Raw genomic sequence first — 27,845 nt, 5'->3', positions numbered from 1 at the left:
CCAGGAGGAACAATGTGGTCTGTGCAGCCTCTGCTCCACTTGTTCATCATGTTAGAGCATCAAACTGGATAATGTAAGGACTGTTGATGCTGGAGATTGGAGTAGAGAGTAGATTCCTGAAAAAGCACAGCAGGTCAGGCAGCATCCGTGGAGTAGGAGAATCCACGTTTTGGGCATAAGCCATTCATCAGGAATCAGCATCAGTTACCTCATTCTGTCACTTTGCAAGTGCGTGAGGGGGGAATAGTCTCGTACTGTTCCTGTGTAAGAGACTCAAGGGGCTGAATAGCCTCCTCCTGTTCCTGTATGAGTGACTTAAGGGGCTGAATAGCCTCCTCCTGTTCCTGTGTAAGAGACTGGAGGAGCTGAATGGCCTCATCCTGTTGCTGTGGAAGTGACTTTAGGGGCCGAATGGCCTCACCCTGTTCCAGTGTAAGAATCAAAGGGCTGAATGGCCTCATCCTGTTCCTGCGTCAGTGACTCACAGGACTGAATGGTTTCTTACTCGTCCGATTGGACAGGGCCAAGGGCCTGACTGGGTTCCTGTTTAACAGCTCAATATGCTGACAAGTGTGATGATGCTGCAGCTTTAAGAGGTTATTTTGTCCTTGTTTCTTTTCTGAGAGAAATTGAACGATCGTTACCAAGCTGGTTAGTTAAGGCCACTGAGTAAACAGCAAGCGAGGCCTTGCGTTAATTTTAATGCAGCCTGAAGGGGTGTGGCCAGCTCTCACAGATTAGGATCTCTGGGTTTTGGTTTCTCGGCAACATCAGAAACTATTGGGGTCTCCACAGAGTTGGAACCTTCAGTTACTATCTCCTGGCCGCTACTCTCTCTGAATTTTCTCTTGGTGCTGTTCTTAATTCCTGGATTGGAGAAATGTTTGTGACAATCTGTGTCTGAATTTTCCTTTTTGCCAGGGGCTGTGTTTTTGGGATGTGCCTATATTGGAACAGTTCATTAGTAATAGTTCCTAGATCTAGTAGTCTGTTAAGTTGGCCAATAGAATTACCTTATTCTAAATTCCTCTTTCTTTGGTTTCATTTCATCTTTCGTGTTTAAATAAATGATGTTTTGCTTCACACTGAGTAGTTTGACCAGTCACATTGTATCTGGAACAGACACTTGACATGTCCATTAAAATAGAAAATACATTATGGTCTAAGTTACCACCTTCAAATATTTTCGAGGAGCTCTCGTGTGGCCCATCACCATAGAATCCTTCTCTTCCTGAGTAATAGGCTGGAGGCACTGAATGGGCTGTCCCTTTTCTTCTCCAATAGTGTCAATGGGCTGACTGGTTTCCTCATATTCCTGTGAAACCAGTGTGAGGTGCTGAATGAACTCTTCTTTTACTGTGGCAATGTGCAGTGCCAGGCAGTGATGTTATATGAATGTTAGAGACACCTTAACGGCACAAGCATGAATGGAGCCTGGGTCTTGCTGCACATGGACACAGACCAGTTCAGGAGTTGATGGAGGACAAAATGTTCTGAACATTGTGGACTCTTCAGTGACCGTCTTGACCTCTGACCTTATGGTTGGGAGGGTGGGGGCGGGGTGACATTGATAAAGCAGCTGACGATGTTTGTGAAGAGGAAGCTACCCTGAGGATTTCCCACAGAGGTGACCCAGGACTGAGATGATGAGCATCTTCCTTTGTGCCATGTTTGATTCCAAACATTGGAGAGTTTACTCTGATTCCCATTAAGTCCAAAATTATTAAGCTCCTTGATGTCAACAGATCTTAACCACTGCCTTGATATCAGGGCCAGTCCTTTTTACCTGAACCCTTGTGTCAACCTCTTTTGTTCACATCAATAAGCCATGATATATGAGCAGCAAGGGTTTTCTTCAAACAGGTGGGATTGAATGTCAGGATTTCTGTTCTCAAGAATATTGGGGAGCTAGATGACTGAAAGTATTTGAAGAGAAAGTGGATGGATATTGATCTGTCAGAGAGTTGAGGGCTGTGAAGAATTGGGTATGAAAGAGGATTTCAGACAAAGAGCAGATCAGTCATGATCTTAGTGAAGGGCAAGGCAGGCTTGGGGAGTGAACGACCTGCCCCTGTGCCTGATGTTCTCACATTCTGTTATTGGAGAGTTAGTGGTTGGTATTTTCATGACGGTCTGTTTTGGAATGTTGCCGTCAGGGAGACAAGAGGATTTTCTGAGCCATCTAATTGTGGTTAAGTTGTACTCTGAGATAACATACTACGCCACCGTTCTGATTTAATCTGTAAACTTACTAACTATGGCCCCGATCTTCTCATCCAAATCTTTGACAGAAATGGTGAAATGCAGTGAAGTCAGTACCGATTCTTACAGCACACTGCTGCTCACAAACCTCCAGTCTGAAAAATATCTCTCTTCCTTCAAGCCAATTGTGACTAGCTTCTTCTGTATCCCATGTGATCGAACCTTACTCACCTGTCTACAAATCGGAATGTTGTGAACACCTTACTGAGGTCCATATAGACAATGTCTACCAAACTGCCTTCATCAATCTTCTTTGTCACCACTTCATAAAACTCAATCAAATTAATGAGACATGATTTCCCATGCAGAATCCCACGTTGAACACCCCGATCAGCCCTTGCCTTCCCAAATGTATGTAAATCCTGTCCCTCAGAATCCCCTCCAACAACTTAGCCACCACTGACATCAGGCTTACCGGTCTAGAGTTCCCTGACTTTTGGGGTCACTGTTTCCTTTTCCATTCCCACTGCTCCACTTTTCACAACAAATGTTAAATGTAACCAGGTTGGTGATATGGCTGATAATATCGGTCTCAGACTGGGTCAGTGTTAGTTTTAGCAACAAGTCAGGCTAGTTTATTTAATCTGTGAAAACAACACGTTTATGATCCAGAGCAATGTTACTCAAACTATGATGGAAAGATGAATGGCAAACGGTTTGGATATTCCAAATAAACAATCGATTTTTCTCTTTCTTTAAACACTGACACAAATACACACACACACACACACACACACACAAACACACACACACACACACACATACACACACACAGATAAACAATATCTCTGCAATTTCAAGTTGAAAGCGCTTTGTCCAGATATTATTGTAACTCATGTCAAAGGAAAAGTTCAGAGTTTGTTCAAATGTTTTTCTGCTTCTGACCACATTCTACTCACACAAGCTGTTAGCAATGGGATTTTATTCTGGCAGAGTTGGATTTGGCTGAATTCCCTTTGCATTAGGCAGTGAGGAGATTCCAATGAATTCTGACCAGGGATCGCCCAAGGGTATCACATTTGCTCAGTGGTTTTCACTGCTGCCTCCCAGGGCCTTGCATTCAATTCCAGACTCGGGTGAATATTTGTGTAGAGGTTGCACATTCTCCCCTTCTGATGGTTGTTCCAGTTTCCTTCCACAGTCCAAAGCTGTGCTGGTTAGATGGATTGGTCATGATAATTTGTCTTAAGTATTCCGGGGTTTTGAGTTTATGTGCATTGTTCGGGGTAAATGTCAGGGAGCGGGCCTGGGAAGGTTGGTATGGACTTTTTGGGCGTTAGGGCCTATTCGCACGCTGCAGTGATTCTATAAAAATAAGAATAGGAAGGATGACTGTAGATGTTTTGTTTTAGCTCGCTCACATTGCTGTGATGAGGAATATTGAACGAGAGAGTGTGCAATAGGCTGTTCCTTCTCAGGCAGATTACATTTTCTCCCTCTCTGAGCTGAATCACACAATAATGTCATCCTATCACAAACTGGATCATGTGAGGTCTCCTTGTACATTGTCCAAACTATGTCTCCATCACATTCCCTGTTCCATGTAGGTGCATCATTGCTGCTGTCATAGACAGAGCCATACCCTTCGCAGAAAATGATCTTGGTGGATTTGAAGATATGTTTATATGCCCCTCCGTCATGAAAAAATAAAATATTTAATGTATTCAGAGTATTGTGTTAAAATGAATGCATTTTATAACAAATACAGAAATTGTTAGAAAAGCTTGGCCGGTCTGTCAGCATCCAGATTCCTTTGACATGCTGTATTTGTACCAGCCTCCACCACTTCCTCATTCCATATGCACACGACCCTCTGCATGAAATGGTGCTCCTGGGGCTCGTCAAAACCTTTCCCCTCTCAATTTCAACCAATGCCCTCTAGTTTTGGACGCCCCTAACCTGGGGAAAACCCTGACTACTCACCCTATCCATGATCGTTCTGATTTTATAAACCTTTACTGCTCCGAAATGTGACTCCAATCAACACGAATGGCTGTACGTTAAATCATCCTGTGCCTTAAATACTGAAATGTAATACTGACACCTCTTCCTTCTCCATCAAGCCACAATTCTAAATCTGTTTTTATCAATTTGTTCAGATGTATTATAAAACACTTCTGTTGAGATTTACACCTCGACCTTTGCGCCCGAAGGTAGGGACACTAGCACCACTCGGCAATACCCATAAAGCTGTAACATTATTCTCCTGTGTGTTTGCTCATAAGTCTGTTCTGGCATGCTGGGACATATCTCAGCAACAGCCAGGACTTGAATTCAGACTTCTAGTCCAGAGCTTGAAACACTACCACACACGTTCAGGAATCAAATCCAGTGTTCTGGCTCAGAGGCAGGGACATTGCCCACTACACTACCATACCCAGATTTTGGGTCATATTTTAAGTGTTAGCTTTCGGGTCGGTGTGGATTTATTATAATCAGGCTACCATTACTGAGCTACATAAAACATTATGTATTGTTAAACAAATACAAAATATTTGTCTCAACTGTAGGATGTTCATTGTATGGGATTAGTGGTACTGGAAGAGCACAGCTGTTCGGGCAGCATCTGATGAGCAGTAAAATCGACGTTTTGGTCAAAAGCCCATCATCAGGAAGAGCCTTTGCCAGAAACGTCGATTTTATTGCTCATCGGATGCTGCTTGAACTGTTGTGCTCTTCCAGCACCACTAATCCAGAATCTGGTTTCCAGCATCTGCAGTCGTTGTTTTTACCTTGTTGAGTGTACATGCTGTGCCATCGAAGTTAACTATGAACATCTTTAATCGCTATAATCTGTAATCTGCAATATTAGGGAAAGACATCCTGCAGACACACTCTGTACAATGAAGGGACTCATATAAATATTTATTACTGAACACCAGAAATGCAGAAAGACCATAATTTCTGGCCCCAAAACAAGGATCAGTATTCACCAACTCTCATGTGTGACTTTCCTCTTCGGAAAACCATTAAACAATTACTGTCCAGCCTCTCCTCCCCACTGACTGTGTCTGCAATCTGTCCCTCCTCCCCCTAACCACACAAGGCAAACTAAGCTCAGAGTCTTTGTGAAAATCAAGGCATCCTGGAGAGGAGGAGGGAATTTTAAACTTAAACAGGAAAGGTGGTAATATCACTCACTGGGCTGAGGAGTGGCAGATGGAGTTTAGTTTGGATTAATGCGAGGTATTGGAATTGGTAAATCAAACAAGAGCAGGACCTATACAATTAAACATAGGGCCTTTGGCAGTGTTGTATAACAGAGACCGAGGCAATCAGGTATAATTCTTTAAAATTTGCACCTCATATAGATAGTGTGGTTAAGAAGGTATTTAACACACTTGTTATTTGGCCAGATCTTTGAGTATCGGAATTGGGACGTCATGTTGAGGTTGTATAGGACATTGGTGAGACATCTTCTGGAATACTGTGTCCAGGCTGGTCACCCTGCCCGCTCATTCCATAGGCGAACCGCCCTCTGGGTGAAAAACCTGACCCTTAGGTCACTTTCAAATTTTCCCCATCTCACCTTGAAACTATTCCCTCTAGTTCTCGTCTCCCCATACCTTTAGAAAACACCTCGACTATTCACTTTGATATTATTGACCTTGGTATTATTAAGCTGGAGAGGGTTCAGAGAGATTAACCTGGATGTTGCTGGGAAAGGAGGGAGTGAGCTATAAGGAGAGGCTGGATAGTCTGGGACATTTTTCACAGGAGAGTATGGGATTAAGGGGTAACTTTACAGAGGTTTATAAAATAATGAAGGGTACAGAGAAGCTGAATGGCAGATGTCTTTTCCCTCGAGTTGGGGATTCAAAACTGAGGGATATTTTAAGGTGCAAGGAAAAAGATTTACAAACGTCATTTGAGGTAATTATTTGAGACAGAAGCTGTCATGTGTATGAAATGAACTTCCAGAGGATGTGGTGAAAGCAGGGACAGTTACAACGTTTAAAGGACATTTAGATCATTACATGGATAAGACATCAGGTTGGATGGTGCTGTGAGCAGCTGCCCTCTCCCTCCCCCTCTCTGCATGGATCCCTTTTGGTTTTCACCTACTGGCAATGGCTGTGCAGTGGCGTGTGGAGGCCAGCAGAGGGTGGCTTGCATCACTTTAAATACCACAGGGACTGCCAGACCTGCCCCACTCAGAGACACACACAGGAATTGTTCGGGCACAGCGTGAAGCTCATCTGGTAACTTAAAAGAAACATAAAGAAATACTCAATTCGCCTTGTAGTCTGTTAAAATATGAGGGACAGAGAACTCCCAAATTCCACTGTTAAAATAAAAGCATCAATTTATTTTTTAACTCTGTAAGTGAACATTTTTCATCAACTATTCACAACTCTGGGACCCCCTTTATCTTAACTGCTTATTTCGCGACTCCAGCTCTATAGCAATATACTGTTTCTGGGTCTGCCATCCTCTCATACCACAGGTGCTTTTAAGCTCTCAGTTCAGAACAGCATTCACCCTCGCTTAAAGGTACAGTACACACTTTCATCTTCATCACATTATACCCTGATGAATATCGGTAAGTGGACCCATCCAGATTTCTCTTGCTCTGTGGTTTGTCAATATTTCATTTGCTCCATCTGGTATGTGTCAGGACTTTTGTTGCTCCATTGACAGCATGCTCCATTCGACCCCGTCCGTAGGAATGTATCAGTATTTCACTTGCTCACACTCGTGTGTGGGGGGCAGGATTTCAATTGTTGCATGGGGACTGTGACGCTATCACAATCTCAGTGTTTGTAGATGGCACCGAACCTGGAAGAATTGTGAAGCCTATCGAGGACAGAACTCCAACAGGACAATCACACGTTGGTGTAGTGTTCAGGCGGAAGGCAGGTGATTATTAATGCAGAGCTGTGTGAGGTGATGCACTTTGATCGGAAAGTCAATGAACGAAAATATAAAACAGGACGTACCGTTATAAAGGGGGTGCAGGAGTAGAGGGCGCTGAGCCTCCGTGCTCCCTTCCTGGAGCTCACCCTCCTGCCCACCGAGACCGTGGGAATTCCAATTTGTACCAGCTCGACAAAAAACGGAGGCGGCATTCGGGCCACGGCTTCTAAGTTATGCCGGGGGGAAATGGAACTACCAATGGGTATAAAGTGAGAATTGCCCTTCACTGAACATTGCTCCTTAATCGGTCGGTGGGACAGGAATGTTTCAGAATCTGCACACGAAGCATCCCGGTCCTCTCCGACTCCTGCCAGTGTCCTCCCCACATGGCGAGGTGGGGGGGGGGGAATGGGGGTGAGGGAACGGATATCGGGCTGTCCATCACCTGGCTTGGCCCTTTCTGTCCTATTCCAGGCTGTTTCTCCTGCAATGGGAGAAAGGGAAGGAGGGAGTGAGGGTGGGAGTGGGTGGCCCTGCTGTTAGTGCTGGTGTAGGTGGGGATAATGGCAAATGGTGAGGTTTTCAGAGGCAGTCTGTCGACAGCATTGTATCCATGCAGTGTTATTGATGTGGGGGGGGGAGGTAAAGTGGACGGGGTGACAGAGAGAGAGAGGGACAGACAGACAGACACAGAGACAGAGAGAGAAGAAAATGTTGCATGCGGCAGTGAGAGTGGTGGAGCATGAGCCTTGTTTGGGGGTAGCTGCTGTAACAGATACACAGTGAGTGTGAGGGAGCAGACAGAATACAATGAGCCTTATCCTGATAAAGTGGGGAAAGTTATTGATGCTTGTCCTGTATTGCTGGACATTTCCTCAGCCGGCAGATACTGCACTGAGCTGGGTGGTGAGCTCAGACCATGCTCGGTGGGTCTGGTGGTGCGGCCACCTCTGGGAAGAGCATGGTCCACCTCTGAACTCGCTCCTCCACCAGGACCTCCGTGCCCCTGTCGATAAACCGTGGTGTAATTGCCCTTTATCTGCCATGCTGGAGGTAAACTGTTCAGGGCAGCTCCTCACTGAGAAAGCTCAACCATGTGCCCCTTGACCTTTTAAAGATGGCAGCAGTGTCAGGGATCACAGAATATCCAGAGGCATCCGGGCGATGGTGAGTAGCTCCAGCCATGATGGTGGGAGAATGGGGCTGGTATTGAATGAGGGGACACCATGGAGTGGGGTAGGTAGTTCATGAGGTGAGTAGTTAATTGATACAATAGCACCAGGAAACTCGCTCGGCCTCGTGTGGATGATTCCTCTGTCACAGTCAATGAAAGTGGTACTGCGACAACTTATTGTTAGATTTAGCCCAATGAGTCAAAGACTCTGCTGACCCTACACCCAGATACAAAGCTGCAGAACAAATACTCATCCAATACTCTGCATCATCTGTGCTCCCACCAATATCCTGTTCACCTATCACTCCTAGAAACACTTACGTTACACGATGCTGTTAAAAGGTTTTCATTTCAGCATTCTGAAACCTGGGAACACATCCTTCCATAACACTGTCTCTGAGTCTCCCCTACTCTGTCTATTTCCCATACCCCTCCCATTTGTTATTGTTTAAAATGATTCCCCCGCCATCTCTGTCTCTCTCTGGCAGTGATGTTCACACCCACAGCACCCCTTGTCAGGGCACAGTGTAGAGATGGAGCTGGAAATGGATGGGAGCTGCACATCTTGTCACTTCTAGCACGGGCTGCAAGTTTCTCCACACTGGGCACTGATCTAACACAGTGTTACTGAGCAATGCACTGGAGTGGTGTACACAGTCCTACTTGCTGGGAGGGTAACTGCTCCTGGTTTACAGATCAATGCACTGGGGTGGGGTTCACAGTCCTACATGCTGGGAGGGTAACTGCTCCTGGTTTACAGATCAATGCACTGGGGTGGGGTACACAGCCCTAAATGCTGAGAGGGTAACTGCTCCTGGGTTACAGATCAATGCACAGGGGTGGGGTACACAGTCCTACATACTGGGAGGGTAACTGCTCCGGGTTACAAATTGGTGATCACTGCACAGCTCCCGGTGCTGGACAGATATCTAATTCGGGTTTATCGATCAGTGCACGGGTGTGGTCCCCACTGCTTCCCACTCTGAACAGTCAGGAGGCTGGAGGAACACAGCAAAGCAGGCAGCATCAGGGGGAGTGGATTTGACATTTCCGGTGCGAACCTTCTTCAGGACTCCTGCAGAATTGTTACTCCCGAAACGTCGACCTCTCCACCTCCTGATGCTGCCTGGCCTGCTGTGTTCTTCCAGCCTCCTGCCTGTCTACTTTGGATTCCAACATCAGCAGGTTTTTTTTGTCTCTTTAGTTCCCATTCCTGTGATTGGACCCTCCGTCTCTCACCCCATTAATGTAACAGTGTGCCCATGTACAGTACATCATTTTGGTGAATACCCGCTGTCCTGGCAGCAGCCACAGCCTCTTCATTCCGATGCAGGCAGCCATTCCCATTGTCCTCTCGGGTCTTCACGGAGAAAGGAATGTTGGCCTTTCAGATAAAGGCTGTCCCGTTGGTACAGGGTTCAAAGCATCGTCCCCCTCACCAAGTCCCACCACCAAACAACCACATCAAAATATCCAGTGTGTACTGAACGAAATGGAACCACTGGGAACATCAGGGTGCAGACCATCAGAGAGATGGGCCACACATCCCATGTCTGGACAGGTCAGAGTGAACCCTCCGGTAAACATGGTATCACAAAGTCCTGTAATCCTTCTCCATCTTTGTAATACACAGTCTGTTATTCTTCTTGAAGAAAAAAAAATCACAGGTTCACAGTTACCCACATTATGTTCGATCTACCAAGTTGTTGTCTGTTCCTTATCCATTTACAGATTCTCTACCTCCCCTTGATAACTTCAGTTCCTCTTGTTCTTACAATCAGTTTAAATTTAGATAGAACATGTTTTATTCCATTTCTGGAAACCATTTATAGAGTTTCCAAATAGTTGAGGTCCCAGCACTGGTCACTGTGTCACTGCAGTCGTTAATTTAGGCTAAACTGATCCAGACTGATTTCTCCCTACATTCTCCCTGCTCCTGGCTCATTAACCCGTCCTCCCACCGTCCCCCCCCCCCCCCCCCGTTAGTCCTGTGCAGCAGCTTTGAAAGTCTGTATCTTCCCTCCATTTCCTCTGTAACAGGTATGAGAGATTAAAAGATCTGCTCCAATTGCTGAGTGATAGCCTCCAATGGCTGAATTGCCTCATTCTGTTCCTGTTTAAAACTCTTGATGGGCTGAATAGACTGCTTCAATACAGGTGTAGTTGGGAATGGTGCAGAACAGTGTGGAACCATCAGTGAACAGCCCACTTCTGACTTTATAATGGAGGGATCGCCATTGATGCTGCAGCTGCTGCAAGCCCACCGTGCCTCATAGATGGCCCGATTCCATGTGCTCGGTTCTGTAGAAGTATGTCCAACGTAACAGGACGGAGTGCCACATAACACAGTGGGCAGGATCTTCAATATGAGGCTGAGACTTCCCCTCCACCAGGACTGTGTGCTGGCTGATCCCACAGATACTGTCAGCGACAGATCCTTCTGGGAAATGGGGTTTGGTGAGAATGTTTCCCTCTTGGTGGTTCCTCCATCACTTCCCCCAGTCTGGCTGCTGTGTATGTGAAGTCTCTCCCTGCTCAGTCAGGGGTGGGCCGATGGGCACACTCTTGGTGATGGACATTAAAGTCCCACACACAGAGGACGGTCTGTGTCCTTATCACCCTCAGTGCTTCCTCTGATTTGTTTCCAACATCGAGAGGAACCGAGTTATCACCGAGGGTAGGGATGAGGGCAGGAGATGACTGTCCTCAGCGATTTCTTTAACCATCTGTGACCTGTTACCATGAGCCTTCCCGCGTTCGGGAATCAATGCTGTGGAATTGCAGGGTGACTCCTTCCCTGACTGCATCCCAGGTTGTCCCCACCGCTAGTGGGTCTGTCCTACCGGTGGGACAGGATATACCCAGGGGTGGTGATGGAACTTCATGAAACATGACCCATCATTCCTGGTACCGTGAGAATGACGGTGTCAGACTGTTTCCTGGTTGGGAGTGTTGTGCTGGAAAAGCACAGCAGGTCAGGCAGCATCCGAGGTGCAGGGGAATGCAGGCATAATCCCTTAATCAGGAATGAGGCTTGTGGGCTGGGAAGCTGAGAGATAAATGGGAGGGGTCTAGGGCTGGGTTTGGGGCTGGAGCTGTGTGAAGGGAGCTGGGAATGTGATCGTTAGATGAGATGAGATTAGATTAGATTACATTACATTACAGTGTGGAAACAGGCGCTTCGGCCCAACAATTCCAAACCGAACCGCCGAAGCACAACCCACCCATACCCCTTACCTAACACGACGGGCAATTTAGCATGACCAATTCACCAGACATGCACATCTTTGGACTGTGGGATGAATCTAGAGCACCCGGAGGAAACCCACGCAGACACGGGGAGAACGTGCAAAATCCACACAGTCAGTCGCCTGAGGCGGGAATTGAACCCATGTCTCAGGCACTGTGAGGCAGCAGTGCTAACCACTGTGCCACCGTGCCGCCCAGTGAGGGTGGGTGAGAGGTGATAGGTCAGAAAGGAGGGTGGAGTGGATGGGGGAAAGGGTGATGGACAGGTCAAGGTGTTCCAGGAACGCTCTGTCCCTGACATTCTATAACTGACATTCCCTGGAATGTTCTGTCCCTGACATTGTTTGTGAACGGCCGGACGTCAGTGAATTGAACAAACGATAAGATCCTGAGCGAAGTGATCCCGTTCCAGGGAGAAGGAGACACTGTTCCGAAGGCCCCTCAGGCAGTTAAAGGGTGAATACGTTTTCCCTGCATTTACATTTCTTCACGACACAGGATCAAACACAATTTAGACCAAAATACAGAAATTCCCAAACTCCGTTTGTCTTCAGGAAACTGGGAGAGAATCCTTCAGGACAGCAACGTTTCCACCCTCCGTATTAGGAACTGGGAAGGAGTGACCTGTGTCTTCTCTCGAGTGATTGAGTGTGTGGGAATGTTCCAGAAACCATCTGTCCTTATGGATGTGTCTCTGTGTGTTTGGGGAGGGAGGGTTTCTTGTGGTTTAAGTCACAATTTTGTCAGTAATTCTGACCTTCCCATTTGTTATTCCAGCTCTAATTATTTTAAGAAATCCCTGAATACAGGGACACATTTGAAAATCTCACTGGATCCCCGATCAAACGGGTCCCTTTGCCTCCAGGATGATGGATAATGGGTTTGTTTTCCTTCCTCACAGTTAACGTAGTGACCATCTACGTCCTGCGTTATAAAGATTGTGGATTGTCTCCATGTGTCAGACGTTACCCGGGGGCCATGGCAGCGGCGGATCTCGTGGTCATTATCCTCGACCTGATCCTGAGACACATTCCCATTGTTTATCAGGATCAGTTTTCTTTCCTGTGGGACTCCGTCCCCTTGTGTAATATCCACGCCGTCCTGCTTTATGCAGCCACTGACTGCTCTGTCTGGTTCACCGTCATTTTCACCTTTGATCGGTTTGTGGCCATTTGTTGCCAGAAGCTGAAAAGTAAATATTGCAGTGAGAAAACGGCGGCTGTGGTTCTGGGAGCAGTGACTGTGCTGAGCTGTTTAAAGAATATTTCCTGGTATTTTATGCTCACGGCTCAGGATTGGCTGTCGAATACCCCCTGGTTTTGTGATGTAACAATCGATGTTCTATTCTCCAGTGTCTGGGTCACAATCGAGTTCCTCCACCACATTCTAACCCCGTGTGTCCCATTTCTCCTGATTCTGCTGCTCAATGTTCTCACCGTCAGACACATTTTAGTGACCATCAGAGCCCGCAGGAGACTCCGCGCTCACACCAATGGGGACACTCAGTCTGACACTGAAATGAGAAACCGAAAAACATCCATCATTTTACTGTTTGTGATCGCGGCCAATTTCATCCTGTTATGGTCGACGTTCATACTGTTTTCTACATGGAGACGGATGTATGATATTGGGTATCGGTCTGTGTTTCTCCATCTCTCTGTGCAGGAATTGGGCTTCATGCTGCAGCTCCTCAGTTGCTGCACAAACACCGCGATTTATGCCGTGACCCAGACTAAGTTCAGGCAGCAGCTGAAGAACGTGCTGAAATATCCCTTCACCCAAATCCATCCATCCATCAAATTCCCTCATTAATCAATCCATCCGAATTTTCTCATTTCAGTTCAGTGTTTCAGCGATGGAGCAGCCTGTCACTATGGTAACAGACTGAGGGTAGCGCTGGGTTGTCCATCCTTATCACACAGGGGGGTTACAGGGAAACATTTCAATGTTTCTCACACTTCAAGGGCCAGTGAGAAACAGTTCCATCCCACTGACTGTATCCTTCACTTCCATTTGTAAACAATAAAAATGTTTATTAAAGCGTGCCGAGCAGCAGAGTGAACGATGTTGTTGTGTGTCTTTGTGTTCTGGTCCTCAAGGAAGGGGATGGTACCGCGCACTGAGCTCAGGAGCTGGGTTTAACTCGCTCTGTCCTTACGTTCACCTCTGGGTCTCCCAATCCAACTTGGCTCTCAGCAGAATTCACCTTGCTCCCTTTATCCCTCTCCCTCCATCTATCCCTCCCACTATCACATTGCACTGTTATTTCTCTCTCCTTTTCCCACTTACGCACTCAATTCCACTGTCCTTGCCTTCCCCAATCCTATTCACTCTCTCTCCATCTTGCGATCAGAACCTCCCAATGTTACTGTCTTCCTTGAATCCTTGGTGCTGGGGGAACAGAAGTGGGTTGTCGATCTTCAGGCCGATGTTGGGGAACAGAGATTGGGACTGCAGGTGAAGCCATTGTCAGGGCAACTGTATGGAGCTTGGGCCAAAAGCCATTGCTCGGGGACATAGTGGGTGTAACGAGCCATTACTAGGGGGTAACAGGTGGAGTGGCACCGTTGGCTGTGGCTGAGACTGTTACAACAGGATATCACAAAGAGAACTCATTGTGTCGGACTTACTGTCTGTTACTCAGGGAATATAACGAGGATGGTATTAAAGGCCATTTAGAGGGGATCAACTGGGTCAGTGTTCAGAGGCAGAAGCTCAGTTTAAGGTGTGTGAGGTGTGTGAGGGGTGTGATGGTGGGAGACTGCGTGGGCGTGTGAGCGTGATGCTGGGGGAGTGTGCGGGGTGTAAGCGTGATGGTAGGGGAATGTGCAAGGGAATGATTCTGATGGTGGGGGATGTGTGGGGGAGAGCGTGACAGTGGGGGAGAGTGTGCAGAAGTGAGGGTGACGATGGGGGCGTGTGCAGGGGAGTGAAAGAGACAATGGGATTGTGCGGGAGAGTGAGCGAGATGCTGGGGAGTGCACAGGGTCAGAGAATCAGGGAGGGGCTGTGTGTGGGGGAGTGAGCACTACAGTGGGGAAGAGTGTGTTTGAGCGAGTCTGATGGTGAGGCTTTGTGCAGGGTGAGTGTGCATAACAGTGGGACATTGTGTGGTGGAATGAGTGTGATAGTGGGTGACTGTACAGGAGAATGAACGTGACGGTAGGGGAGTGTGTGGTGGTGAGCGTGACAGTGAGTGTGGTGTGGGGAAGTGCTTGTGATGATGGTGGAGTGTGTAGGGTGAGCGTGGCGGTGGGGGAGGTGTAGGGCAGTGTGTGAGGGTGGTAGAGTGTGTGGGTGTGAACATGACGGTGGGGGCAGTGTTGGGCAGTGTGTGTGAGGGTGGTGGATTGTGTGGGAGTGAGCGTGACGGTGGGGGTGGTGTGGGGCGATGTGAGTGACGGTGGTGGAGTGTGTGGTGGTAAACACGATGGTGAGGGTGTTGTGGGGCAGTGTGTGTGATGGTGGTGGAATGTGTGGGTGTGAGCGTGATGGTGGGGTGGGGAAGGGCATTGTGTGTGATGGGGGTGTAGTGAGAGGGGGTGAGCTTGATAGTGTGGATAATGTGGTGCAGTGTGTGTGAGGGTGGTGATAAGTGTGGGTGTGAGCATGACGGTGGGGGTGTTGAGAGGCTGTGTGAGTGATGGTGGCGGAGTGAATGGTGGTGAGCGAGATGGTGAGCGTGGTGTGGGGCAATGTGTAACATAGTGAGAGTGAGGGGGACAGTTTGATGATGATGGAGTGAGTGTGAGGGGGTCAAGGTGACGGTGATGGAGTGAGTGTGAGGGGTTTAGGGTGATGGTGATGGAGTGAGTGTGACAGGGTCAGGGTGACAGTGAAGGAGAGAGTGTGAGAAGGTCAGGGAGACAGTGATGCAGTGAGTGTGAGAGGGTCAAGGTGAGAGTGATGGAGTGAACGTGAGTGGGCCGGTGTGTCGGTGATGGTGTGAGTGTAAGGGGGTCATGGTACCGGTGATCATGCAAGTGTGAGGCGGGTTTGTGTGACGGGGACGGAGTCTGTGTGAGAGTGTTAGGATGACAGTGATGGAGTGAGTGTGAGGGGGTCAGTGTGACGGTGATGGAGTAAGTGTGAGGGAGTCAGGGTGATGGTGATGGAGAGAGTGTGAGGCGGTCAGTGTGTCGGTGATGGAGTGAGTGCGAGGGAGTCAGGGTGACTGTGCTAGAGTGAGTGTGAGGGGGTCAGGGTGATTGTGATGGAGTGAGTGAGAGGGGTTAAGGGTGAACGTGATGGAGTGAGTGTGAAGGGTTAAGGATGACGGTGATGGAGTGAGTGCGAGGGCGTCAGGGTGACTGTGCTAGAGAGAGTGTGAAGGGGTCAGGGTGACAGTGATGAAGTGAGTGTGAGGTCATCTGTGTGACGTGATGGAGTGAGTGTGAGGGGTTAAGTGTGACAGTGATGGAAAGAGTGTGAAGGAGTCAGGGTGACGGTGATGGAGTGAGTGCGAGGGAGTCAGGGTGACTGTGCTAGAGAGAGTGTGAGGGGGTCAGGGTGATTTTGATGGAGTGAGTGAGAGGGGTTAAGGGTGAACGTGATGGAGTGAATGTGAAGGGTTAAGGGTGATGGTGAGGGAGTGAGTGTGAGATGGTCACTATGACAGTGATGGAGTGAGTGTGAGGGGGTCAGGGTGACAGTGATAGAGTGAGTGTGGGGGGGTCAGTGTGATGGTAATAGAGTGAGTGTGAGAGAGTCAGGGTGACAGTGACAGAGTGAGTGTGAGTGGGTCAGTGTGACAATGATGGAGTGAGTGTGAGGGGGTCAGTGTGACAGTGATGGAGTGAGTGTGAGGGGGTCAGGGTGACGGTGACAGAGTGAAGGTGAGGGGGTCAGTGTGATGGTGATGGAGTGAGTGTGAGAGGAGAGTATGATGGTGATGGTTAGAGTGTGAGGGGGTCAGGGTGACGATGATCGAGTGAGTGTGAGGGGGTCAGTGTAACAGTGATGGCATTGGTGTGAGTGGGTCAGGGCGACGGTGATTGTGTGAGTGTGAGGAGTTCAGCGGAAGGTGATGGTGTGAGCGTGAGGGAATCAGCATGACGTTAATGGAGTGGGTGTGAGGGGGACAGGGTGACAATGATGGTGTGAGTGTGAGAAGGTTAGTGTGACGGGGATTGAGTGAGTGTGAGAGGGTTAGTGTGACGGTGATGGAGTGAGTGTCAAGGAGTAAGGATGACTTTGATGGAGTAAGTGTGAGGTGGTCTGTGTGCCGGTTTTAGAGTGAGTGTGTGGGGATCAGGGTGACAGTGACGGAGTGTGTCTGAGGGGGTCAGGGTGACAGTGATGGAGTCAGTGTGAGGGGGTCAGGGTGACAGTGATGGAGTGAGTGTGAGGGGGTCAGGGTGAAAGTGACGGAGTGAGTGTGTGTGCATCATTGTCACAGTGATGAAGTGAGTGTGAGGGAGGCAGGGTGACTGTAATCGAGTGAGTGTAAGGGGGTAAGGCTGAATGATGGAGTGAGTCTGAGGCATCAGGGTGACTGTAATGGAGCACGTTTGTGAGTGTTAGGGAGGCGGTGATAGAGTGAGTGTGAGGGTGTTAGGGTGTCAGAGATCGAGTGAGTGTGAGGTTAAGTGTTACGGTGAAGGAGTGTGTGTTTAAGGTAGTCAGGGTGACAGTGATGGAGTCAGTGTGAGGTGTTCAGAGAGACTCTGATGGAGTGTGTGTGAGGGTTTCAGTGTGACGGTGATGGAGTGAGTGTGAGGGGGTTAGGGTGACAGTGATGGAGTGAGTGTGAGGGGGTCAGGGTGACAGTGATGGAGTGAGTGTGAGGGGGTTAGGGTGACAGTGATGGAGTGAGTGTGAGGGAGTCAGTGTGACGGTGATGGAGTGAGTGTGAGATGGTGAGTGTGCCGGTGATGGAGTGAGTGTGAGTGGGTCGTGGTGACAATGATGTAGTGAGTTTGAGGGGTCAGTGTAACCTTGATGGAGTGAGTGTGACGGTAATGGAGTGAGTGCGAGTTGGTCAGGGTCACATTGAAAGAGTGAGTGCGAGGGTTTATGTGTAATGATGATGGAGTGTGTGTGAGGGTGTCAGAGTGATGGTGATGGAGTGCGTGTGAGGGATCAGTGTGACAGTGATGGAGTCAGTGTGAGGTGTTCGGGGAGACTTTGATGGAGTGAGTGTGAGGGGGTGAGTGTGCCGGTGATGGAGTGAGTGTGAGTGGGTTAGGGTGAGAATGATGGAGTGAGTGTGAGGGGATCAGTATGACGGTGATGGAGTAAGTTTGAGGGCGTCAGGGCGAATGTGATGGAGTGAGTGTAATGGAATCAGTGTGGCGGAGATGGAGTGAGTGTGAGGGGGTCAGGGTTACGGTGATGGAGTGAGTGTGTATGGGTCATGTTGACCGTGACAGAGTGTGTGTGTGAGGGGGTCAGGCTGACAGATTTCAGTTTGTCAGGGAGGCAGTGATGGAGTGAGTGTGAGGGGGTAGGGTGATGGTGATGGAGTGAGTGGGAAGGTTCAGGGTGACAGTGATGGAGTGAGTGTGAGGGGGTTAGGGTGATGGTGATGGAGTGAGTGTGAGAGGGTCAGGGTGACAGTGATGAAGTGAATGTGTGGGGGTCAGTTGGACGATGATGGAGTGAGTGAGTGGGGGTCAGGCTGATGGTGATAGAGTGAGTGGGAGGGGGTCAGTGTGACGGTGATGGAGCGGGTGAGAGGGGGTCATTGTGACAGTGATAGAGTGAGTGTGAGTGAGTCAGGGTGACTGTGATCGAGTGAGTGTAAAGGGGTCAGGCTGACTGATGGAGTGAATGTGAGGGGTCAGGGTGACTGTAATGGAGTGAGTTTGAGGGTGACAGTGTGGCGGTGATGGAGTGAGTGTGGGGGGTAACAGTTACAGTGATCGAGTGTGAGGGGGTTAGGGTGACAGAGATACAGTGAGTGTGAGGGGGTCAGGGTGACAGTGATGGAGTGAGTGTGTGGTGATCATGGTGATGGTGATGAAGTGAGTGTGAGTGAGTCAGGGTGACAGTGATCGAGTGAGTGTGAGGGGGTCAGTGTGACGGTGATGGAGTGAGTGTGAAGGAGGTTAGGTTGACAGCAATGGATTGCGTGTGAAGGGGTCAGGGTGACGGTGATGGAGTGAGTGCGAGGGTTTAAGTGTGACAGTAATGGAGAGTGTGAGGGGATCAGTATGACGATGATGGAGAGAGTGTGAGGGGTTCCAGGAGACAGTGATGGAGTGAGTGTGAGGGGGTGAGTGTGCCTGTGCTGGAGTGAGTGTGAGGGTGTAAGGGCGACAGTGATGGAGTGAGTGTGAGGGGGTCAGGGTGACAGTGATGGAGTGAGTGTGAGGGGGTCAGTGTGACGATGATGGAGTGAGTGTGATGGGATCAGTGTGATGGTGATAGAGTGATTGTGAGGGGGTCAGGGTGAGGGTGATGTAGTGAGTGTGGGGGAGTCAAGGCGATGGTGGTTGAGTGAGTGTGAGGGGGTCAGGGTGACAGTGATAGAGTGAGTGTGAGGGGGTCAGGGTGATACTGATAGAGTGAGTGTGAGAGAGTCAGCGTGACAGTGATGGAGTGTGTGTAAGGGAGTCAGTGTGAAGGTGATGGAGTGAGTGTGAGGGGTCGGGGAAGGTGATGAAATGAGTGTGAGGGGGTCAGGGTGATACTGATAGAGTGAGTGTGAGAGAGTCAGCGTGACAGTGATGGAGTGTGTGTAAGGGAGTCAGTGTGAAGGTGATGGAGTGAGTGTGAGGGGTCGGGGAAGGTGATGAAATGAGTGTGAGGGGGTCAGGGTGAGGTGATGGAGTGAGTGTGAGTTGGTCTGGGTGACATTGATGGAGTGACTGTGGCGATTTAAGTGTGATGATGATGGAGTGAGTGTGAGGGAGTCTGGTTGATGACGATGGAATGAGTGTGAGGGGGTCAGGGTGACGGTAATAGATTGAGTGTGAGGGATTCATTGTAAATGTGATGGAGTGAGTCTGAGGGTGTCAGGGTGACAGTGATGGAGTGAGTGTGAGGGTGTCAGGGTGACAGTGATGGAGTGAGTGTGCGTGGGCCGGTGTGACAGTGATGGAGTGTGTGTGTGGGTCATGGTGAGGGTGATGAAGTGAGTGTGAGGGAGTCATGGTGTCTATGATAGAGTGAGTTTGAGATGGACAGTGTAACAGTGATGGAGTGAGTGTGAGGGGGTCAGTGTGACAGTGATGGAGTGACTGTGAGGGGATGAGTGTGACCGTGGTGAAGTGAGTGTGAGGTCAGAGTGACAATGATGGAGTGAGTGTGAGAGGGTCTGGATGACGGTGATGGAGTGAGCGTGAGTAGGTCAGTGTGACGGTGATGGAGTGAGTGTGAGGGGGTTAAGGTGACAGAGATCGAGTGAGTGTGAGGGGGTTAGGGTGGCAGAGATCATGTGAGTGTGAGAGGGTCAGTGTGACAGTGATGGAGAGTGTGAGAGGGTCAGTGTGACGGTGATTTGGTGAGAGTGAGGTGGTCAGGGTGATGGTGATGTACTGAGTGTGAGGGGGTTGGGGGAAGGTGATGAAGTGAGTGCGAGGGGGTCAGGGTGACTGATGGAGTGAGTGCGATTGGTTCGGTGTGATAGTGACAGAGTGAGTGTATGGTGATCATGGTCATGGTAATGAAGTGATAGTGAGGGAGTCAGGGTGACTGTGATCGAGTGTGTGTAAGGGGGTCAGGCTGACTGATGGAGTAAGTGTGAGGGGTCAGGGTGACTGTAATGGAGTGAGTTTGAGGGCATTCCGGTGGCGGTGATGTAGTGAGTGTGAGGTGACCAATGTGACGGTGATGGAGTGAGTGTGAGGGGATCAGTGTGACAGTGATGGAGCGAGTGTGAGGGGGTCAGCGTGAGGGTGAGGGAGTGAGTGTGTGGGAGTCAGGGTGACGGTGATGGAGTGAGTGTGAGGGAGACAGGCTGACAGTGATGGAGTGAGTGTGAGGGGGTCAGGATGATGCTGAAGAGTGAGTGTGAGAGAGTCAGCGTGACAGTGATGGAGTGAGTGTGAGAGGGTGAGTGTGCCAGTGATGGAGTGAGTGTGAAGGGGTCAAGATGACAATGATGGAGTGAGTGTGAGGGAGTCAGTATGACAGTGATGGAGTGAGTGTGAGAGGGTTAGTGTGATGGTGATGGAGTGAGTGTGAGGGGGACAGGCTGACAGTGATGGAGTGAGTGTGAGGGGGTCGGGGTGATGGTGATGAAGTGAGGGTGAGGGGGTCATAGTGACGGTGATGGAGTGAGTTTGATTGGATTGGGATGACGGCGATGTAATGAGTGAGAGGGGGTCATGCTGAGGGTGATGAAGTGAGTGTGAGGCGGTCAGGGCAACGGTGATGGAGTGAGTGTGAGTTGGTCCGGGTAACATTAATGGACTGAGTGTCAGGGTTTCAGTGGGACGATGATGAAGTGAGTGTGAGGGGATCAGGGTGACGATGATGGAGTGAGTGTGAGGCGGTCAGGATGACGGTGATAGAGTGAGTGTGAGGGGGTCAGTGTAATGGTGATGGAGTGAGTGTGAGGGGGTCAGGATGATGGTGATGCGGTGAGTGTGAGTGGTTCGGGGGAAGGTGATGAGGTGAGTGTGAGGGAATCAGTGTAACGATGGTGGAGTGTGTGTTAGGGGATCAGGTTGACAGTGATGGAGTGAGTGAGAGGGGGTCATGCTGAGTGTGATGAAGTGAGTGTGAGGTGGTCAAGGCGACAATGATAGAGTGAGTGTGAGGCGGTCAGGGTGATGGTGATAGAGTGAGTGTGAGGGGGTCAGTGTAATGGTGATGTAGTGAGTGCGAGGGGGTCAGTGTTACGGTGATGGAGTGGGTGTGAAGGGGTCAGGTTGACGGTGATGGAGTGCGTGTGTGTGGGTCATGATGAGGGTGATGAAGTGAGTGTGAGGGAATCAGGTTGACTGTGATGGAGTGAGTGTGTGGTGGTCAAGGCGACAGTGATGGAGTGTTTCTGAGGGGGTCAGGTTGACGGTGATGGAGTGCGTGTGTGTGGGTCATGGTGAGGGTGATGGAGTGAGTGTGAGTAGGTCACTGTGACGGTGATGGAGCGAGTGTGAGGGCGTCAGTGTGACATTGATGGAGCGATGTGAGGGGGTCAGGTTGCCCGTGATGGAGTAAGTGTGTTGGGGGTCAGGGCAACGGCGATGGAGTGTGTCTGAGGGGGTCAGTGTGACGATGATAGAGTGACTTTGAGGGGATCAGTGTGACAGTGATCGAGTGAGTGTGAGCGGGTCAGGGTGAGGGTGATGGAGTGAGTGTGTGGGAGTCAGGGCGAGGGTGATGGAATGAGTGTCAGGAGGTCAGCGCGACAGTGATGGAGTAAGTGTGAGAGGGTGAGGATGCCGGTGATGGAGTGAGTGTGAAGTGGTCGAGGTGACAATGATGCAGTGAGTGTGAGGGGGTCAGTGTGACAGTGATGGACAGTGTGTGAGGGTGAAAGGGTGACAGTGATGGAGTGAGTGTGAGAGGGTCAGTGTGATGATGATTGAGTGAGTGTGAGAGGGTCAGGGTGACGGTGATAGAGTGTGTGTGAGGCGGTCAGAGTGACCATGCTGAATTGAGTGTGAGGGGGTCAGAGTGATGGTGATGGAGTGAGTGTGCGGGGGTCAGGGTGACGGTGATGAAGTGAGTGTGAGGGGGTCAGGATGACGGTGATGGATTGAGTGTGAATAGGTCAGTGTGACAGTGATACAGTGAGCGTGAGGTGGTCAGTGTGATATTGTTGGAGTGAGTGTGAGGGAGTCACGGTGACAGTAATGGTGTGAGTATGTGAGGTTCAGGGCAACGGTGATGGAGTGTGTCTGAGGGGGTCAGTGTGATGTGATGCAGTGAGTGTGAGAGAATCAGTGTGACGGTGATGGAGTGAGTGTGAGGGGGTCAGGTTGATGGTGAAGGAGTGAGTGTTAGGGGGTCAGGGTGATGGTGATGGAGTGAGTGTGAGGGGGTCAGGGTGACGGTGTTAGAGTGTGTGTAATTGGGTCAGGATGACGGTGCTGGAATGAGTGAGAGGGGGTCATGTTGACGGTGATGAAGCGAGTGTGAGTTGGTTCAGGTGACATTGATGATTTGAGTCTGAGTGGTTAAGTGTGACGGTGATGGAGCAATTGTGAGGGAGTCAGGGTGATGGTGATGCGGTGAGTGTGAGTGGTTCGGGGGAAGGTGATGAGGTGAGTGTGAGGGCATCAGTGTAACGATGGTGGAGTGTGTGTTAGGGGATCAGGTTGACAGTGATGGAGTGAGTGAGAGGGGGTCATGCTGAGTGTGATGAAGTGAGTGTGAGGTGGTCAAGGCGACAATGATAGAGTGAGTGTGAGGCGGTCAGGGTGATGGTGATAGAGTGAGTGTGAGGGGGTCAGTGTAATGGTGATGTAGTGAGTGCGAGGGGGTCAGTGTTACGGTGATGGAGTGGGTGTGAAGGGGTCAGGTTGACGGTGATGGAGTGCGTGTGTGTGGGTCATGGTGAGGGTGATGAAGTGAGTGTGAGGGAATCAGGTTGACTGTGATGGAGTGAGTGTGTGGTGGTCAAGGCGACAGTGATGGAGTGTTTCTGAGGGGGTCAGGTTGACGGTGATGGAGTGCGTGTGTGTGGGTCATGGTGAGGGTGATGGAGTGAGTGTGAGTAGGTCACTGTGACGGTGATGGAGCGAGTGTGAGGGCGTCAGTGTGACATTGATGGAGCGATGTGAGGGGGTCAGGTTGCCCGTGATGGAGTGAGTGTGTTGGGGGTCAGGGCAACGGCGATGGAGTGTGTCTGAGGGGGTCAGTGTGACGATGATAGAATGACTTTGAGGGGATCAGTGTGACAGTGATCGAGTGAGTGTGAGCGGGTCAGGGTGAGGGTGATGGAGTGAGTGTGTGGGAGTCAGGGCGAGGGTGATGGAATGAGTGTCAGGAGGTCAGCGCGACAGTGATGGAGTAAGTGTGAGAGGGTGAGGATGCCGGTGATGGAGTGAGTGTGAAGTGGTCGAGGTGACAATGATGCAGTGAGTGTGAGGGGGTCAGTGTGACAGTGATGGACAGTGTGTGAGGGTGAAAGGGTGACAGTGATGGAGTGAGTGTGAGAGGGTCAGTGTGATGATGATTGAGTGAGTGTGAGAGGGTCAGGGTGACGGTGATAGAGTGTGTGTGAGGCGGTCAGAGTGACCATGCTGAAGTGAGTGTGAGGGGGTCAGAGTGATGGTGATGGAGTGAGTGTGCGGGGGTCAGGGTGACGGTGATGAAGTGAGTGTGAGGGGGTCAGGATGACGGTGATGGATTGAGTGTGAATAGGTCAGTGTGACAGTGATACAGTGAGCGTGAGGTGGTCAGTGTGATATTGTTGGAGTGAGTGTGAGGGAGTCACGGTGACAGTAATGGTGTGAGTATGTGAGGTTCAGGGCAACGGTGATGGAGTGTGTCTGAGGGGGTCAGTGTGATGTGATGGAGTGAGTGTGAGAGAATCAGTGTGACGGTGATGGAGTGAGTGTGAGGGGGTCAGGTTGATGGTGAAGGAGTGAGTGTTAGGGGGTCAGGGTGATGGTGATGGAGTGAGTGTGAGGGGGTCAGGGTGACGGTGTTAGAGTGTGTGTAATTGGGTCAGGATGACGGTGCTGGAATGAGTGAGAGGGGGTCATGTTGACGGTGATGAAGCGAGTGTGAGTTGGTTCATGTGACATTGATGATTTGAGTCTGAGTGGTTAAGTGTGACGGTGATGGAGCAATTGTGAGGGAGTCAGGGTGGAGGTGACCGAGTCAGTGTGAGTGGATCAGGGTGACAGTGATGGAGTGAGTGTGAGTGGGCCAGTGTGACAGTGATGGAGTGACTGTGTTGGGATCATGGTGATGGTGATGAAGTGAGTGTGAGGGAGTCAGGTTGACTGTGATTGAGTGAATGTAAGGGTGTCAGGCTGACTGATGGAGTGAGAGTGAGGGGTCAGGGTGCCTGTAATGGAGTGAGTTCGAAGGTGTCAGGATGGCGGTGACGGAGTGAGTGCGAGGGGATTAAGGTGACACTGATCGAGTGAGTGTGAGGCTTTTAGGGTAACAGAGATCGAGTGAGTGTGAGGGGGTCAGTGTGGCCGTGATGGAGTGTGTGCAATGGTGTCAGAGTGACAGTGATGGAGTGACTGTGAGGGGGTAGAGTGACGGTGATGGAATAAGTGTGTGGAGGTCAGTGAGATGATGATGGAGTGAGTGCGAATTAGTCAGGGTGACATCGATAGAGTAAGTGTGAAGGTTTAAGTGTGACGGAGATGGAGTGAGTGTGAGGGGGTCAGATTGACGGTGATAGAGTGACTGTGAGGGGGTCAGGGTGACGATGTTGGAGTGAGTGTGAGGGGATGAGTGTGACCATGTTGGAGTCAGTGTGAGGTGGTCAGGGTGATAGTGATGGACAGTGTGTGAGTGCGAAAAGTTGACAGTGATGGAATGAGTATGAGAGAGTCAGCGTGATGGTGATGGAGTGAGTGTGAGGGGGTCAGGATGATGGCGGTGGAGTGAGTGTGAGGGTGTCGGGGGAAGGTGTTGGAGTGAGTGTGAGGGAATCAGTGTGATGGTGGTGGAGTGAGTGTTAGGGGGTCAGTGTGGCGGTGATGGAGTGTGTGTGGGGGGCAGAGTGACGGTGATGAAGTGAGTGTGAGGGGGTCAGAGTAACGGTGATGGAGTGAGTGTGCGGGGGTCAGGGTGATGGTGACGAAGTGAGTGTGAGGGGATCAGGGTGACGCTGATGGAGTGAGTGAGAGAGGGTCATGGTGATAGTGACGAAGTGATTGTGAGGTAGTCAGGGCTCGGTGATGGAGTGGGTGTGAGTCGGTCAGGGTGATATTAATGGACTGAGTGTGAGAGTTTAAGTGTGACGATGATGGAGTGAGTGTAAGGTGATCAGGATGACGGTAATAGATTGAGTGTGAGGGGGTCAGTGTAATGGTGATGGAGTGAGTGTGCGTGGGACAGTGTGACAGTGATGGAGTGAGTGTGCGTGGGAGAGTGTGACAGTGATGGAGTGAGTGTGCGTGGGACGGTGTGACCTTGATGGAGTGCATGAGTGTGGGTCATGGTGAGGGTGATGAAGTGAGTGTGAGGAAGTCAGGGTGACTGTGATCGAGTGAGTTTAAGATGGACTGTTTAACAGTGATGGAGTGAGTGTGAGGGGGTCAGGGTGACCGTGATGGATTGAGTGTGAAGGGTTAAGGGTGACGGTGATGGAGTGAGTATGTGAGGATTAAGGGTGACGGTGATGTGGTGTGTCTGAGGGGGTCAGGGTGACGGTGATGGAGTGAGTGTGAATAGGTCAGTGTGACAGTGATACAGTGAGCGTGAGGTGGTCAGTGTGATATTGTTGGAGTGAGTGTGAGGGAGTCACGGTGACAGTAATGGTGTGAGTATGTGAGGTTCAGGGCAACGGTGATGGAGTGTGTCTGAGGGGGTCAGTGTGATGTGAATCAGTGAGTGTGAGAGAATCAGTGTGACGGTGATGGAGTGAGTGTGAGGGGGTCAGGTTGATGGTGAAGGAGTGAGTGTTATGGGGTCAGGGTGATGGTGATGGAGTGAGAGTGAGGGGGTCAGGAAGATGTGAAGGAGTGAGTGTGTGAGGGTCAGGTTGACGGTGATGGAGTGTGTCTGAGGGGGTCAGTGTGATGGTGATGGAGTGAGTGTGAGGGAATCAGTGTGACGGTGATGTAGTGAGTGTGAGATTGTCAGGTTGACGGTGAAGGAGTGAGTGTTAGGGGGTCAAGGTGACGGTGATGGAGTGAGTGTGAGGGGGTCAGGGTGACGGTGTTAGAGTGTGTGTGATGGGGTCATGATGACGGTGCTGGAATGAGTGAGGGGGGTGCCATGGTGACGGTGATGAAGTGAGTGTGAGTTGGTTCGGGTGACATTGATGGAGTGAGTCTGAGTTTTTAAGTGTGACAGTGATGGAGTGAGTGTGAGGGAGTCAGGGTGAAGGTGACGGAGTCAGTGTGAGTGGGTCAGGGTGACAGTGATGGAGTGAGTGTGAGTGGGCCGGTGTGACAGTGATGGAGTGACTGTGTTGGGATCATGGTGATGGTGATGAAGTGAGAGTGAGAGAGTCAGGTTGACTGTGATTGAATGAATGTAAGGGTGTCAGGCTGACTGATGGAGTGAGAGTGAGGGGTCAAGGTGACTGTAATGGAGTGAGTTTGAAGGTGACAGTGTGGCAGTGATGGAGTGAGTGTGAAGGAGTCAGGGGGACGGTGATGGAGTGAGTGTGAGTGGCTCAGGCTGACGGTGATAGAGTTAGTATGAGGGGGTTAGTGTGATGGTGATGGAATGAGTGTGAGGGAGTCAGGGTGACAGTGATAGAGTAAGTGTGAGGGGGACAGTGTGATATTGATAGAGTGAGTGTGCGGGTGTCAGCATGACTGTGAGAGAGTGAGTGTGAGAGGGTCATGGTGACATTGATGGAGTGAGAGTGAGGCTGTCAGGATGACGATGATGGAGTGACTGTGAGGGGGTCAGGGTAACTGGGCTACAGTGAGTGTGAGGGGGTCAGGGTGATTGTGATGGAATGAGTGTGAGGGAGTCAGGGTGACAGTGATAGAGTAAGTGTGAGGGGTTCTGTGTGATATTGATGGAGTGAGTGTGGGGGTGTCAGAGTGACTGTGATAGAGTGAGTGTGAAAGGGTCCTGGTGACAGTGATGGAGTGAGTGTGATGGTGTCAGGGTGACAGAGATGGAGTGAGTTTGAGAGGGTCAGGGTGACAGGGATGCAGTGAGTGTAAGGGGGTCAGGGTGACTGTGATAGAATGAGTGTGAGGGGGTCAGTGTGATATTGATGGAGTGAGTGTAAGGGGGTCAGGGTGATGGTGATGGTTAGAGTGTGAGGGAATCAGTGTTACAGTGATGGAATGGGTGTGAGGGGGTCAGTGTGACAGTGATGAAGTGAGTGTGAGGGAGTCAGCTTGACAGTCATAGAATGAGTGTGAGGGGGTCAGTGTGATATTGATGGAGTGAGTGTGAGGGGGTCAGGGTGACGGTGATAGAGTGAGTGCGAGGGTGTCAGGGTGAAAGTGATGGAGAGAGTATGAGGGGGTCAGGGTGACAGTGACAGAATGAGTGTGAGGGGGTAAGTGTGTTATTGATCGAGTGAGTGTGAGGGGGTCAGGGTGACGGTGATAGAGTGAGTGTGAAGGGTTCATTGTGACGATGATGGAGTGAGTGTGAGGGAGTCAGGGTGACAGTGATAGAATGAGTGTGAGGGCATCAGGATGATTGTGATGGAGTGAGTTTGAGTGGGTCAGGGTGACGGTGCTGGAGTGAGTGTGAGTGGCTCAGGGTGACGGTGATAGAGTTAGTCTGAGGCGGTCAGTGTGAT

Source organism: Chiloscyllium punctatum, chromosome 19 (assembly GCF_047496795.1).
Source record: "Chiloscyllium punctatum isolate Juve2018m chromosome 19, sChiPun1.3, whole genome shotgun sequence".
Classification (NCBI taxonomy): Eukaryota; Metazoa; Chordata; class Chondrichthyes; order Orectolobiformes; family Hemiscylliidae; genus Chiloscyllium; species Chiloscyllium punctatum.
This window is presented reverse-complemented; position numbering follows the sequence as displayed.